Below are 15,983 nucleotides of genomic sequence, written 5' to 3'. Positions count from 1 at the left end.
TTTTAGGGCATTGCCTTTAGTTCTGGAACATTGGTTTTACTCCTAAGGCATGGCCCTTCTGGAATTTTAATGGAAACCCTTTTAATTTGGCAGAACTTAAACTCCAAATTCTGTCTCCCCAGTGCTGGACAGCTGCTGAAATCTTTGCTTAGCCTTTTCACCTCACAACAGCTGCTTTCTGCTTGATTTCTTTTTTTTTTTCCCCCAGCTTTATTGAGGTATATTTGACATATAAAATTGTAAGATATTTAACATACATCATGCTGATTTGATATCCATCTACATTGTGAAAGGATTGTCCCCATCTAGTTAATTATCACATCCATCACCTTGCATATTTATCTCATTTTATTGTGAGAACATTTAAGTTGTACTCTCTTAGCAGTTTCAGTTAAACAACACAGTGTTATCAGCTACAGTCACCGTGTTTTACGTTTGATCCTCAGACCTTATTCATCTTATAGCTGAGTGTTTGCACCCTTTTACCAATCTCTCCCAATTCCTCCACCGCCAGCCCCTGGCAGCTGCTTTTCTACTCTCTGTTTCTGAGTTTGACTTTTTTGTTTCTGTTTGGTTTCTTGGTGTCTCATCCCACCGTGTGCATTTTAGTAGTCAGCCAAGAGTTTCGGAGAAATTTAATACAGATTTGGGGGCTTGCTTCTTTGTTGGATTTTCCCCTTCAATTTTCAACCATTCTGGTGGTCCTGAACTCTGACCTCTTTTTCTTCTTGTAGTAAGACTGCTTAAGCACTGTTTGACTTAAGCACTATTATCCCGTGCTTTGTGAAAACTGGGAAGTGCCCTCAGGTCAGACAGAAGCCATTTCAGGGTAGAGCTCATAGAGCTTGCTCTCTTTCTTCCAATGATTGTGTTCCTTATAGTTTCTGCATGTTTTTGGGTGGTCCCCGATACCTTCAAATAGCTATTTTTTATATTTTGTCCATAGTTTATAATTATAAATAGCAGGAAGATTAGTCTGATACAAGCTGCTGCACTATTTCTGGAACCAGGGCTCTCAGACCTGCACTTTTAAACCCTGCATTATACGTGCCTGACAGAGGGAGAGAAGAGAGACCAGGGCTGAATGTTGGGGCACGCCCGCTTGTAGAGTTGAGCAGAGGAAATAGAAGTTGACAAGGAGTGCCTGTGGGGACTGGAGGAAACTAGGAGGGTGTGGTGTCAGGGAAATTAAGAGGGGCTGTTACTTCTACTGTGTCAGGCTGTGAGATGTTCAGTGAGGTGAGGACTGAGAGGTGGTCCTCGGCGGTCAATAGCTTTCTTTTTTTTTTTTTTTTGTTGTGAGGAAAGTCAGCCCTGAACCAACATCCCTGCCAATCCTCCTCTTTTTGCTGAGGAAGACTGGCCCTGGGCTAACATCTGTGCCCATCTTCTTCCACTTTATATGGGACGCCGCCACAGCATGGCCTGGCAAGCGGTGCGTAGGTGCGCACCCAGGATCCGAACCCAGGCCGCCAGCAGGGGAGCGCGAGCACTTAACCACTACGCCACTGGGCTGGCCCAAGACTTCACTTCTTGATGTGAGGAGCTATATGGAATTTATGCCTGTCTAAAACTTGTCCCAGTTATCTTAAGAGAGGGAAATTAGCTTCCTAGAGAGAGAGTAGAGTTGCTGGGCTGTGTTTGGTATTCACGAGGCACGTGGTCATAAAACTCAAGCAGGTTTCCTCCTGGAGGCCTTCTCTTACTAACAGCCCCACTCCCCGACTGACCACAGCAGCCGCTGATGTTGGGCACTCACAGTTTGCCAGGCACGTGTTGAGCACTTCATACAGATTATCTTGTTTCATATTCACACTGCCCTTTGAGATATATGCTGTCATCATCTACGTTTTACAGTTGGGGAGACTGAGACACAGAGAGTTTAAGAAATATAATTCAGCTCAGTAAGTGGGGAGGCTGAGCTTTGGGCCAGGTGCTTGCATGTGGAGGTGAGGCACACCACCATCGTGATGGCTGACACCAGCACTCCTGGGGGCAGGCCTGCTTCTCAGCACTGAACCTTGCCCCCGTCAGCCCTGACGCCCATCCTAGGAGGTCGATGGTATTTTTATCCCTGTCTGTAGGGATGCCCTGAGGCACAGGGAGCCTAGCAGCTCCATCCTCAGGGCTGGCAGATAGCATGCTCTCCTGCTGTGGGCCTGCCCATGCCATCTCGCTCATGGTCGACGCTGGGCAGAGTCCTTCAGGATCTCTCTTCTCTGCTAGAGGTCAGGCTCCTTGGGCAGGGCTGTGTTTGTCTCATTCTCTCTCTTCCTTTGTTGCTGAATAGGCATATCTGGTGTGCTCTCTGGGCTTCTGCCCACATTCAAATCTTTTGGAGTTCCTCTTCAAGAATTTGACTTTGACCTGTCAGGCCACTGACTGCTCCATTTGTTTATTAAGATATAATTCACATACCATAAAATCCACCCTTTTCAAGTGTACAATTCAGTGGCTTTTAGTTTATTCACAAGGTTGTGCAACCATCACCATGATCTAACTCTAGAACATTTATCACAGAGGTCTCACCAACACTCCGTTTTGAAGACTTGCCCTCTCTCTCCTCAGGACCTGTGAGACCCTGCCCCATCTCTTTCTTGGCTCTGTGGGGTGGCCTTCCCTGGACCCGTTCAGTCCTGGCTGGTACTTTCTTGTTGTCTCCCTCCATCTTGATTATTCCTTCTGCATCTCCTTGATACCTCCTTTGTTTTTTTTGGCTGAGAAAGATTCACCCTAAGCTAACATCTGTTGTCAATCTTCCTCTTTTTTATTTTTTTTTTGCTTGAGGAAGATTAGTCCTGAGCTAACATCTGTGCCAGTCTTCCTCTATTTTGTATGTGGCTCGCTGCCACAGCATGGCTGACAAGTGCTGCAGGTCCGTGTCTGGGATCCGAATTCACAAACCTGGGCCGCCGAAGTGGAGCATGCCGAACTCAACCACTACGCCACAGGGCTGGCCCCTGCTACCTCCTTTTTTTCTTTATTGACTGTGCCAGAATCTGGTGCCATGTGGAGATTGAGAACATGGGCTTTGCTGTTGGCCAACCTGAGTTCAAGTTCTAGAACTGACATTTATTAACCTTGGGCTAGTCTTGTAATTATCAAGGCATTTGCCTTTTGACCTGTGAACTGGGCCTGGTGGTAAACTGCCTGCTGCACTGAGTTGTGCTGGGCTCACGCAGTGTCTGCACACAGTAGGGTCTCTGTAAAAACCGCTCTTGTGGCTTCTCTTTCTTGTGGCAGGTGTAACCCTGCAGCCCGAGTTCCTTGACTTAGTTCTTTTATGCTCTTGTTTGGACTCAGCTCTCTTCATTGCCCCAGTTTCTACCCTGGTCCTGGTTGGGGCTTTTTTCTGCCTGTTTGGCAATGCTATTTGGCCGCCTGTTTCCAGTTATTGTTCCTTTAAGAGTCTTGGCCCAGGGTATGCCCTGCCCTGCCTGCTTGTGGTTCTGGTTCTCCCAGGAGGACATTGTTGGGAACAAACGCAGCCAAGCACTGTCTGTCGTCTGTTTGGTGGGGCAGATGCAGACTGGGCCTTGCTGTGGTGTGTCTCTGGTTCCCTGTAGTTGATTCCTTTCCTCTCTGTGCTCCAGGGAGGTGTCTGGTGTTGGCTGCTGTCCTAGACCAGTGGTGGCAGTCATGACACCTTTCTGTCACTAAGTCACATTTTTACCTGCATTACATGTGCATTGGGCATTTGCCCAAGATTGCAGAGCTGGTCAGTGATGGAAGCTGGACTTCATGCCTGGGCCTTTGAGGTCGTAGAGCGCCTGCCCTGGTCAGGCCTGCTGCCTTGATCGGTTCTTTGTCTGCTTGGGGGTCTGTGTTTGTCTCCAGGAGGGAACAGTAGGGCTGGGACACCTAGCACAGGTAAGGAGGGTGTGGGCTCACAGTGCTGGCCAGCTCTGTCCTTAACTGGGGGCGAGTTGCTGCAATTACTAGCAGTGAGCAGATGGTAAGTTTTCAGTTTTCACGTAGAGTCTTCTCTTCAGCATACCAAGCAGCCAGGTGGAAGCTCTTGAGAAAACCAGGAGATGGTGAGAGCCCTCTTGCGCCTGATAGAGCTCTTGCTCAAGGTGTCTGGTGGGGCTGTGTGTTGAAGTCACCTTTTTGAGACTTTGGTGGGAGACCAGCTGAGTTCCACTGCTGGGAGGAGAAATGCTGGCTTGGGAACTTGAAGCCCCAGGAGTGTGCAGCCACATAAGCAGGCTGTTTTGGGGATGATAACACTTGAGCTAACTGCCAGTTGTTGAGTTCTCACTGTACTCCAGGTACAGGGTAGATGCTCTATATGTGGGTCTCATCTTATCCGTACGGTTCCCAGAAGGCAGGATGGAGTCTTGGTGGGGGGTACGTGAAGGCAGGCTGGCTCTCTAGCAGAGCCACTGTTGACCTGAGGATGCGTTTTGCTTATCCTTCACAGTGTTGGTCCACGTAGTGTTAAAAAAATTAAATTAGTTGTCAACATTTGAAGATTTAGGGATTTAAAAAAATCTGGATTTCTGGCTTTTCTTGTAGAAACTGGCAGATGTGTTCCCTTGCCTTGTGTCCATGTAGGTGGCTGGAGTGGGCCTGTCCCTGCTCCCTCAAATGGGCTCTTGCCTGTGCTGCAGCCTTCCCTCCACCTGCTGTCTTCTCCTTCTAGCTCGCTTCCTTCCACTAATTCCTTGCCCAGCACTGCAGCCCTTTGAATTGTAGCCCTTGCATTAGGATGTGGAAGGGCTGGAAGGTGGAAGGTGGAAGGTGGAAGAACTGGAAATCAGGTGACTGGGCACTTCCCTATTGCCTCAGTAAGACAGCCCTTGCTCCAGAGGTGTAATGGTTAGGATATTCCCTTCAGAGTAGAGCTAGCTTCCTTTTTAAAAAATTCTTTCCCATCTTTCTGGCATCTGAAGTTAGCTGAGGCTGTGCTTTCCTGTTCTCTGACTACAACACTTATGCAAGGCTCATTCCCCTGGAAGATTCTCCACTTTTTCTTGGCCCTTCTTCCTGGGGACACCTACCAGCCTCAGGAGCTGGGAACCTGCAGGGAGGAGAGGCAGCTGGCCCAAGCTGTCTGCAGCTGCTGCTTGGTCAGCCTGCTGACCCTCTCCTTCTCTTTGCTCCTGGAGTTGTGCCAGGCCGGGAAGGAGTCTGACTTTGCAGCACTTACACCGCCACTTGTTTGGGATCCAGTTTCTCTGTGGGGTTTCCCCATCAATTTGGTCCTATTTATTTATATTTCGAGAAAATATTTTCCTCTAGAATTTGTTTCCATGTATTTTTATATATAATTCTCTAATAGATTTTTTTAAGAAAGGAATTTTTAATTGTTAACAAAGTAATAAATATATGAGGCTTCTAATTAAAAAACCTATTCTTACATGCAGCTCTCTCCCTCCCCTAGTCCTATTCCATAGAAGCAACTATTTTTGAACTCATAGCTATTTGATTCTGGTAGTTACTTCCATAAGTTAATAATAATAAAAAATAATAGCAGCTAACATGTATTAAGGGCTTTTCATGTATCGTGTTGTTCTAAGACCTTTACATTGATTTCTTCTTTTAATTCTCACTGTAAGTATATGAGGTAGATAGTGTTATCTGCCTTTTACAGATGAGGAAACTGAAGCACAGAGAGAGGCTAATTGACTTGCCCAAGGTCTCATCTCTTTTCTTTTCTCTTTATTTCGTTGTGGTAAAATATACATAATATAAAATTTGCTATGTTAACTGTTTTTAGATGTACAGGTCAGTGGCATTAAGTATATTTACATTGTTGTGTGACAATCCCTACCATCCATCTCTAGAACTCTTTCATCTTCCCAAACTGAAACTCTGTCCCATTAAACACTAAGACTCCATCCCCTTGCCCCAGCCCCTGGCACCCACCATTCTACTTTCTGTTTCTATGAATTTGATGACTCTAGGGACTTCATATGATTGGAATCATACAGTATTTGTCTTTTTTGTAACTAGCTTATTTCACTTAGTATAACGTCCTCAAGGTTCATTCACGTTGGAGCGTGTGTCAGAACTTCCTTTCTTTTTAAGGCTGAATAATAATTCCACTATATGCATAGACCACATTCATCTGTTGATGGACATTTGGCTTGCTTCCACCTTCTGATCTTGTCACCTTTTTTCTTTTTCTTTTTTTGCAGGGAAGATTTGCCCTAACCTAACATCTGTTGCCAATCTTCCTCCTGTCCGTCCCCTGCCCTGCCCCGCTCCCCAGCTCCAGTATGTAGTTGTGTATAGTTGTAAGTTCTTTTGGTTCTTCTGTGTGAGCCACCACCACAGCAAGGCTACTAACAGACAAGTGGTGTGGTTCTGTGCCCGGGAACAGAACCTGGGCTGCCAAAGTGGAGCACACCAAACCTTAACCGCTAGGCCATCAGGGCTGGCTCTTACCTTCTTCATGATATCGTCACAGAAAGACCTTCTTGGGTGTTTTCTGTTATGAACTGAATTGTGTCCCCCCCCAATTCATATGTTGAAGCCCTAACCCCCAATGTGATTGTATTTGGAGATGGGCTTTTAGAAGCTAATTAAGGGGGCTGGCCCCGTGGCTTAGTGGTTAAGTGGGCGTGCTCCGCTACTGGCTGCCCAGGTTCGGATCCCTGGCACGCCCTGACGCACTGCTTCTCCGGCCATGCTGAGGCGGCGTCCCACATACAGCAACTAGAAGGATGTGCAGCTATGACGTACAACTATCTACTGGGGCTTTGGGGGGAAAAAAAAAAGGAGGAGGACTGGCAACAGATGTTAGCTCAGAGCCGGTCTTCCCAGCAAAAAGAGGAGGATTGGCATGGATGTTAGCTCAGGGCTGATCTTCTTCGAGGAAAAAAAAAAAAAAGAGAGAAGCTAATTAAGGTTAAATGAGGTCATATAAGTGGGATCCTAATCTGGTGGCCTTATAAGAAGAGACAGAGGGAGATCTCTCTCTTTTCACATGCACACACTGAGGAAAGGCTGTGTGAGGACACAGTGAGAAGGTGGTCATCCACAAGCCAGGAAGAGGGCTCTCACCAGAACCCGACCATGCTGGCACCCTAATCTTGGACTTCCAGCCTCCAGAACTGTGAGGAAATAAATTTCTGATTGTTTAAGCCTCCCAGTCTGTGGTATTGTGTTGTTGTAGTCTAAGCGGAGATACCCTGATTCCCCCTGGTGAGAATCAAGGAAAAGTTGGCAAGAGTGGAGATGATCCTGAATAGTTATTAAAAATTATTTTTGACCGAGCTTGGAGATTCATTGGGTAGCTGGAGTCCCCACCTGTGGAATGGAGGTGTCCTACTTTACTTCCTGGCCATGGGCCTTCGCTTCTAGAAAAGTTTTCAGGCCCAGAAAGTGATTAGGGATGGATGCCCATGACCCTCTGCCTGCCTCACTCTTAGGGAAAAGACGATGTCCTTCTTCGAGGATCAGACTCTGAGGCTCAGCTCAGTTATCCTTAGGACCTGCTGTGATTGCCCATTGGGTGACCACGCAGTACCTAGCTGAGTCCTCTACCATTAGACAACCTGACCGACCATGTCTTATCGTGAAGTAACATTTCTTTCATTCCTCTGCTGTCTGACACCTCCACTGCCTATTTCCTGGTGATGATTTGTGAAAATCCTCCTAGGACTGATTTACCAAGGAGCCTCACCCAGTTTTGGTGACTTGTCCCAGAAAACCTTCAAATGTCCCCATTTCCAGGGACTGGTTAGATGTGGAGGAAGCTGGAGGAATCTGGCCTTCCACATTCAGGGCAAGCCACACCTTTGGGCATTTGGCAGTGGCTGTTCTGCATAGCAGGGGCAATGGTTGTCTTCTTTTAGATTTGGTGATCTCCCTTTAAAGATCCCCCAGGCCTCTTAGAATGGCTCACGAGGGCAGACTTTTCTGACTTGGATAATTACACACACACCTCCTACACACACACACAAATAGAGATAGTTATACAACAAACCTCTGTGTACCCATTACTCAGCTTCAACAGTTACCAACATTTTGCTAATCTTGTTTTGCCTATCTTTCCTCCTCTCAATCTTTTTTTTCCTGGTGTTTTTAAAAGCAAATACCAGAAATCATGAAATCATGCCATTTCGCCTGCAGATCTCAGCTTTTCCTGGTTGCCTAAAAACTGTCTTCTATAGCTGGTTTGTTTGAGCCATGGTCCAAGTATCACACTTTGTTGTATGTCTCTTAAAATCCTTATTCTTATAATAGCCCCTGCTATTGGCCCTGCCAACAGTTTAACTGTATGTTCTTTTGACCAGGCTGTGTTGAAACTGGCTATATTCTTGCCAGTAGGAATGCAAAATGGTACAGCACCTCTGGAGAAGGATTTGTCTGTGTCTTGCAAGCTGGTATGTGTATCTGTCGTTTGACCCCGCAATCCCACATCTGAGAATCTGTCTTAAAGATATGCTGACAAAAATATGAAATGATTTATGCAAAAGGCTGTTCATTGCAGAATTATTTTTAATAGCAAAACGCTAGAAACAGCCCATGTGTCCCTCACTAGGGGTAAGTCCACGTAGTGGAGAACTGTACAGCTGTCATAAGGAGTGTGCGTGGTTGGCTATGTGGTTCAGGTCAGGAGATGGTTAGCACTTTTGGGGACATCAGGGATACTTCTGGGTGCTGGTAATCCCTGATGGTGGTTGCATAGATGAGTTTATTTTGTGAAAATTCAGTAAGCTGTTCATTTGTGATTTGTGTACTTTTCTATAGTATATTTAAAGTCAGTAAAAATGTTTACTTAAAAAAAAAGAAAGGAGTAAGGAAGATCTCTATGAAAAAAACAAGGTATAGAGTAGTATCTGTAGTTTGTTAACTTTTGTACAAGAAGAGATGGAAGGAATGTGAGAAAAAGTATATATTTACAGTGAAGCAATAAGCCAGAAAATTAATAAAAATAGTTATATTGAGAGGAAGGGAGATGATGAAGGGACAGGGATAAGGGTGAGACTTTTGTGAGGTACTTTCTTTCTTTCTTTTTTTTTTTTTTGTGTGTGTGAGGAAGACCAGCCCTGAGCTAACATCCGATGCCAATCCTCCTCTTTTTTTTTTTTTTTTTTTTTTTTTTTTGCTGAGGAAGACTGGCCCTGGACTAACATCTGTGCCGATCTTCCTCTACTTTATATGGGACGCCGCCACACCATGGCTTAACAGGCGGTGCGTCGGTGTGCACTCAGGATCCGAACCGGCGAACCCCGGGCTGCTGCAGCGGAGCACACACACTTAACCACTTGCGCCACCAGGCCGGCCCCGTGAGGTACTTTCTTATGAGGTTCTTTTACAAAATTTGGAAATTTTTGGCTGTAATTTTTTCATGCATTGTTATGTCCCGTTCTCTCATATTCCTGTGGAATTTCAGTTACAGGTATGGTAGACCACTTAATATTGTCTCACAGGTCACTGGGGTCTGTTCATTTTCTCTCTCTTCAGGTTGGATAGTTTCTGTTGATCTGTCTTAGGTTCGCTGACTTTCTTTTTCAGTCTCCAGTATTTTCTTAAGTCAATCCAGTAAATATTTTTATTTCAGATATTGTACTTGTCAGTTCTAGAATAGTCATTTGTCTTTCTGTGTAGTTTCCATTTCTCTGCTGAGATTCTGTCTTTTTACTCATCATTGCTGTGTTTTCCTTTAAGTCCTTGAATGTATTTATTATAGCTGCTTTAAAGTCCATTTCTGCTATTTCTGCCATCTGAGACATATTGGGGTCTGTTTTTCTTCCTCCTTTTTTTTTTTTCCTTTTTTCTCCCCAAAGCCCTAGTAGATAGGTTATGTCATAGTTGTACATCCTTCTAGTTGCTCTATGTGGGACACCGCCTCAGCGTGGCTTGATGAGTGCTTAGGTCTGTGCCCAGGATCCGAACTGGCGAACCCCGGGCCACTGAAGCAGAGCCCGCAAACTTAACTGCTACGCCACTGGGCTGGCCCCTGGGGGTCTGTTTTTATTTTATTTTATTTTATTTTATTTATTTTATTTTATTTTATTTTTTTAATAATTTTATTTATTTATTTTTCCCCCAAAGCCCCAGCAGATAGTTGTATGTCATAGTTGCACATCCTTCTAGTTGCTCTATGTGGGACGCCGCCTCAGCCTGGCCGGACAAGTGGTGCGTCGGTGCGCGCCTGGGATCCGAACCCGGGCCGCCAGCAGCGGAGCGCGCGCATTCAACCACTAAGCCACGGGGCAGGTCCCTTTCTGTTGCTTTATATGTGTAATAATTTTTTATTATATGTTGGTATCTGGTTTATGGTCTGGTTTCATTCTGGCAGATAGTTAAATTACTGGAGGATCTTTTTGGTCTTGTCGGGCTTGGTTTTAGTCTTTGTTTGAGTGGGTCTGTTTTGGTTTTGAACTTAGTCTTTGGGTGTGGCCTTTGCTTAGGTTGTAAATTTTACTCTGCAGGTCCCAGCTGGGTATGCAAGGGTGCTCTGCAAGGTTCTTGGTTCTGCCTGGATTGGAACCCCAACACCTCCCAGGACTGTGGAACATCTAGTGTCTTTGTTCAGCTCTCAGCACCACTGCTCTCAGTTGAGTGGGTCTGTGGGGCTGGAACACCTATTATACAGTTTTGAATCAGAACCGTAGAAATATTTTACATAAGTAAAAAATAAAATTAAATCAAAAACAGTAACAAAAATGCAGTCCCCCCCAACTGAGCCTAAATACAAACAAACAAACTTAACTACATCAAGTTGGTGGCATAATCAGAAGGGAAATAATTACTTCAGGTGATGAAGAGGAAATTAGTTTTGAAATGTATTCAGTGGTTTTTTTTTGTTAGTAGTAACTGTTATATTGAAACAGTTGCATCTATATTGTAAATTAAAGCAAATTAGTCATTACATAAATCTTATTAATAAACAAGATCACAACAGAAGCCTCAACTATTTAGGGTGTACATTTCAAGTTCTGATTCTCTCTTCTGGCTAGTGTAGATTAACCAGGTTGTTAGCTGAGTGACCTTGAATGAGTGCCTCGATAATCATAATGGAAATGCAAATTAAAATGAGAATTCCGCTTCACATGCATCAGAATAGCAAAAATGAAAAAGTCTGACCATACTGAGGGTAGACAGCTTGGGGGAAAAGGAATACTATACAAGCAGATGGGTGCGTGCATTGATTTAGTAAAGGACTTTGGAGAGCAATTGAATAATAGCTGCTAAATTTCAAAGTATCTGTCTTGTGACCCAGCAATTCCATTTCCAGGCAAATAAAAGCTGGGAAAAACAGTGTGCAAAGGATGCATATTCAGAATGTTTGGGGCAACCTTGTTTGTGAAAAGTGATAAATCAGAAACACCCTGAAAGTACCTCAAGAGGGAAATGGGTAAAAAACACCTCTTTATATAAAGGAATAGTGTCTACCATGTTTAAAATGAAAGAATTAAAACTACCTGTATCAATATAGATAATTTTCAAAAATATAAAGTTGAGCTTAAAGCATTTGGAGAGCACATGTATGTGTTATAAAAGTATTTAAATATATTCTCATAACAATATGTTACTATGGATACTTTAGTAAAAATGAAATTATGGATATTGCAAGTTAATGATTATCTTTCAGAAGGAAGAGAATTGAATGGGTTGTAGGTTCCTCAGTGTATTAGAAATGTTTTACTTGTTTTTAAGTAGGAGGCATATGAACAAATGTTAACATTTATTAAATCTCAATACATGGATATTTGTTATACTCTTCTCTGGTCCTTTATATATATATATATTTTTTTTTTTTGGTGAGGAAGATTGGCCCTGAGCTAACATCTATTGCCAATTGTCCTCTTTTTGCTTGAGGAAGATTGTCCCTGAGCTAACATCTGTGCCAATCTTCCACTATTTGGATGTGGGTTGCCACCACAGCATGGCTCGATGAGCAGTGTGTAGGTCCGTACCCGGGATCCAAACCCACGAACCCCAGGCTGCTGAAGCCGAGCATGCCAACCTAACCACTACACCACCAGGCCAGCCCCTGGACCTGTCTATGTTTTTAAAAAATTTCTTTCTTTTTTTTTTCATAAAGGATTTTTTTAAAACTTATTTATTTATTCATTTAGTGTGTTTGTGTGTGTGTGTGAGGAAGATCAGCCCTGAGCTAACATCTGTTGCCAATCCTCCTCTTTTTGCTGGGGAAGACTGGCCCTGAGCTAACATCTGTGCCTATCTTCCTCCACTTTATATGGAGTGCTGCCACAGCATGGCCTGACAAGCGGTGTGTCGGTGCACGCCCGGGATCCGAACCCGGGTCGCCAGCAGCGGAGCACGTGCACTTAACCGCTATGCCACGGGGCCGGCCCCTAAAAAATTTCTTAATTTAAAATAAATAAAAATATTTAAACTAGATTATTACAATCCTGTGGTTCTCTAAAAGAGGTTTAAAAAGACTCTTGTGAGGGGCCGGCCTGGTGGCGCAAGCCGTTAATTGCGCGCGCTCTGCTGCGGCGGCCTGGGGTTCGCTGGTTCGGATCCCGGGTGTGCACCGACACACTGCTTGTCGAGCCATGCTGTGGTGGCATCCCATATAAAGTAGAGGAAGGTGGGCACGGATGTTAGCCCAGGGCCAGTCTTTCTCAGCAAAAAGAGGAGGATTGGCATCAGATGTTAGCTCAGGGCTGATCTTCCTCACAAAAAAAAAAAAAAAAAGCACTCTTGAGAACACTGAGGAAGGACTCAGGAAAGCTTGACTAATGTGGTTGTAGTTGAATTTGTACTTAAAGAGCAGGCAGGAGTTTGCCAAGTAGGGGCAGTGGGAAGTGGGGTGTTCCAGGCAGAGGGGACCCATGTGCGGAAGTGATAGTGGTGAGAGACGCTCAGTGTACTTAGGAAGTAGTGAGTGTTGGTGTGGTTGGAGGGTCGGTGAGGGGGTGAGGAAAGAACCAAGATTGTGTTGTGTGGTGGTCCCACTTCATGTGTCCTGGTGGAGAGGCCACAGGAAAAGGACAGTGTGTTCTTTGTTCTCTGTTCCTCTTTTTCTGCCTTTTTTTGGATTAAGAGTATTTTTATGATTCTATTTGGGTCTTTGTGTTATCTTTCATGTCTCTATTTAAAACATGTCTAATCTTTCCTCTCTGTTTTTGAACACATGGAGTACAGTCCTTGTCTACTAATTCTATCATCTGTATCATATCTGGGTTGGTTTTGATTGATTTTTCTCATCATTATGGTTCATGTATTCCTGCTTCCTTGTATGCCTGGTAATTTTTTTGATTGAATGCCAAGACACTGTGGATTTTATTTTGTTACATCCGAGTATTTTTGTATTTACACAAATATATATTTTTTTTTTCTGAGGAAGATTCGCCCTGAGCTAACATCTGTGCCAGTCTTCATCTATTTTGTATGTGGGATGCTGCCACAGCATGGCTTGACGAGTAGTGTAGGTCTGCACCTGGCATCTGAACCTGTGAACCCAGGCTGCAAAGTGGAGCACGCCGGACTTAACCACTACGCCACGGGGCTGGCCCCCAGGGATATGTGTTTCTTGGTGGTGATAGAGTATAGTTATGAAACTGGACAACTTCATAGAGATCTTTCTCATTTCATTGAATTCTTTAGTGTAATAGTCCAACCACTGAGATAGTTAACCAGACATAAAGTGAGTTTATATCATTGGTACCAATCTCTCTAGAACAAGCAAAGACAAGGGAGTTTTTAGTTCCTTAATCATGAAATGGTCTGATAAAATAAGTTTTTTTCTCTTGTTTTTCAGATGAAGAGATTATAAATCTTCCACTGAATGAAAAAATTTTTCTTAAAGTTGCATGTACTCCAAGAAAAAAACCGTAACTTTTTAAATATTTTGCCTGAATTCAAAATTTAAACAAGAAGTTTCCACAAAAGGTAACATAATTTCATTTTTGATTCTGTTTTATTGTGTAATTTATGCAAATATACTGTATAAGTGGAAGTTCAAAGATGGATGACAGCTAAAAATTTAGTTTTGAAAGTGTGCATGCAGTCTATTGTCTTTTGGTTGTTTTTTGAGCCTCCTGTGTCTGGTTTTGAAATGCTGTGTTGTGGAAAAATTACTTGGTCTCTCCGAGCAAAAATGTAATCCAAATAAAATGGGACAGCCATGTGCATGTAGTGAAGTATATGCTCTGTCTCACTGGGGGGAACACGTGAGATAGGGCGCACACACTGTTATGGTTGCCATCCAGAACACACGCTCCATGTAGAAGATGAAAAAGAGAGGGTGGGCTTGTGCTCCTAGCAGTATTAGATGCTTCTAACAGGCTCTCCCATCGCAATCCAAGTACTTGCTGGATAAATTACAGTAAATATAATTTCTGGTGAGCACTTTGGTGCATTAAAAATTAAGATAACTCTCCAAAGGCCAAAAGAGGAGAGAAAAGAAAAAGGAACGGTAAGTATTATGATAGCACTCCTTTGCTTCTTGCTGAAGAAAACGTAAATCCTCTTCAGAGGAAAGCATACTCAGTGTAGACCCTCAGGATTTCTGTAGATTAAGTTTAAGCAAACTTGAATTTACAATCAGAATACACATACACACCCCCCCCCCACTGTAGAGTTAGCATAGTTAGATGCCCCAAGGCCTGCAGATATTGAATAATCAGATCCAGTATATATAATAATGTATGAAATGTTTGAAGAAATACAAAATAGAATAAAAGTTAGTAATGAAAAGTAAAGTATCAAAATGATCCAGGAGGAACTTTCAGAAATGAAAAAAGAAAATGTTGAAATTAAAAACTCAGTATATGTGGATCTAACAGATTAACCATGGCTAAGGACAGAATTAGTGAGCTGGAATATATATCTGAAGAAATTATCCACCATTCAGCACTGACAGATGGGAGATGGAGAATTAGATTAAAAGAAAATGGAGGATAGAAGAAAAATGTGTAGTAAATGTGCAGTTGGAATCCCAGGATGGAAAAACAGGGAAAATGGAGGAGAGGCATTATTCGAAGTATTAATAGCTTTGACTTTTCTGGAACTAATAAAAGATATAAATCCATGGATTTGGGAAGCACACTATGTCCCAAGTGATATAAATAAAAAGGAACCCACACTCATATGCTGAAATTGTATAGCACCAAAGACAAAAAGATCTTAAACTAGAGATAAAAGATAGATTACCTACAAAGGAACATCTATTAGGTTGACAGCAGATGTCTCAATATGAATAGAAGCCAATAGGGAGTAGAATAATTCCTCATAGTGATGAGAGAATATAAATTTCAGTATAGAATTGTGTATCCAGGTATATTTTGCAAGGAAAACATCAGTGTCTTATGTTTTTGATAAGTGTTAGGGTAGGTTATTTGGACTACCTTATATCCTCCCACTCCCTACCTTATGGAAAACAACTAAAATTGTTGGATTAAAAAAAATCAGAGAACTGACAATATAGCAAGGAAGTTCTAGACCAAAATATAACAGAAAGTAAGAACCCAGAAAGATTACTTAAACATGATAGGATGGATTCTGCCTTTGTCTTGAGAGCATTTGCTGATCTGGACAAAGTGGGACTTGAAATTTAGAGGCCTTGTAGGATAAGAAGTTAAGATCTATAGTCCTCTCAAAGTAGAGAGCCTAAAAGAGAGCCTTCCCATATTAAATGGGGCTCTGAAGGGCTGAATCCTCAGAGGAGGGTGAGCTAAAAGCATACCTTCCTCACTCCATCCCTGCCCCCACCTGGTTGAATGTAGCAGGTAAAAAAGGGGAGAAAACTTGTGGCTGTGCATTAGCCTTTGTGAGGATTTGAGCCCAGGTCACATTGCCTGTAGTTCAGGGAAATCCAGTGTGAATTTAATTGAAGGTTTTATGGTTTGGTCATGCCTTCAGGCGTTCTGCAGAAGCAGACATAAAACCTCTCTGGAAGAAGTTACCTTCATCCTAAAATGCAAAAAATCCCCACAGATTATTTTTTAAGTATATTGATTACTGCACAGACAAAATTGACCAAGCACACAAAGAAATAAGGCACCATGTGTGAAAAACCAGTGGAAACAGAGCCTCCAAGCCTTCAGATT

General features: G+C 43.2%; 1 protein-coding gene across 9 annotated transcripts in view; it reads left to right on the top strand.

The window, feature by feature from the left end:
* Positions 1-15,983, top strand: part of PPP6R2 (protein phosphatase 6 regulatory subunit 2) — a 90,477-nt gene that overhangs the window by 9,223 nt on the left and 65,271 nt on the right. For all 9 annotated transcript variants that reach the window (XR_009223865.1, XM_058568040.1, XM_058568047.1 and 6 more), the window contains exon 2: positions 13,694-13,824. The gene's annotated coding sequence lies outside the window, so the exon portion shown is untranslated. The remainder of the gene's footprint in view (positions 1-13,693; positions 13,825-15,983) is intronic.

The sequence above is a fragment of the Diceros bicornis genome, chromosome 25 (genome assembly GCF_020826845.1).
Source record: "Diceros bicornis minor isolate mBicDic1 chromosome 25, mDicBic1.mat.cur, whole genome shotgun sequence".
In the NCBI taxonomy this organism is placed as follows: domain Eukaryota; kingdom Metazoa; phylum Chordata; class Mammalia; order Perissodactyla; family Rhinocerotidae; genus Diceros; species Diceros bicornis.
Note: the sequence above shows the minus strand (reverse complement) of the source record. Positions and strands in the feature narration are given on the sequence as shown.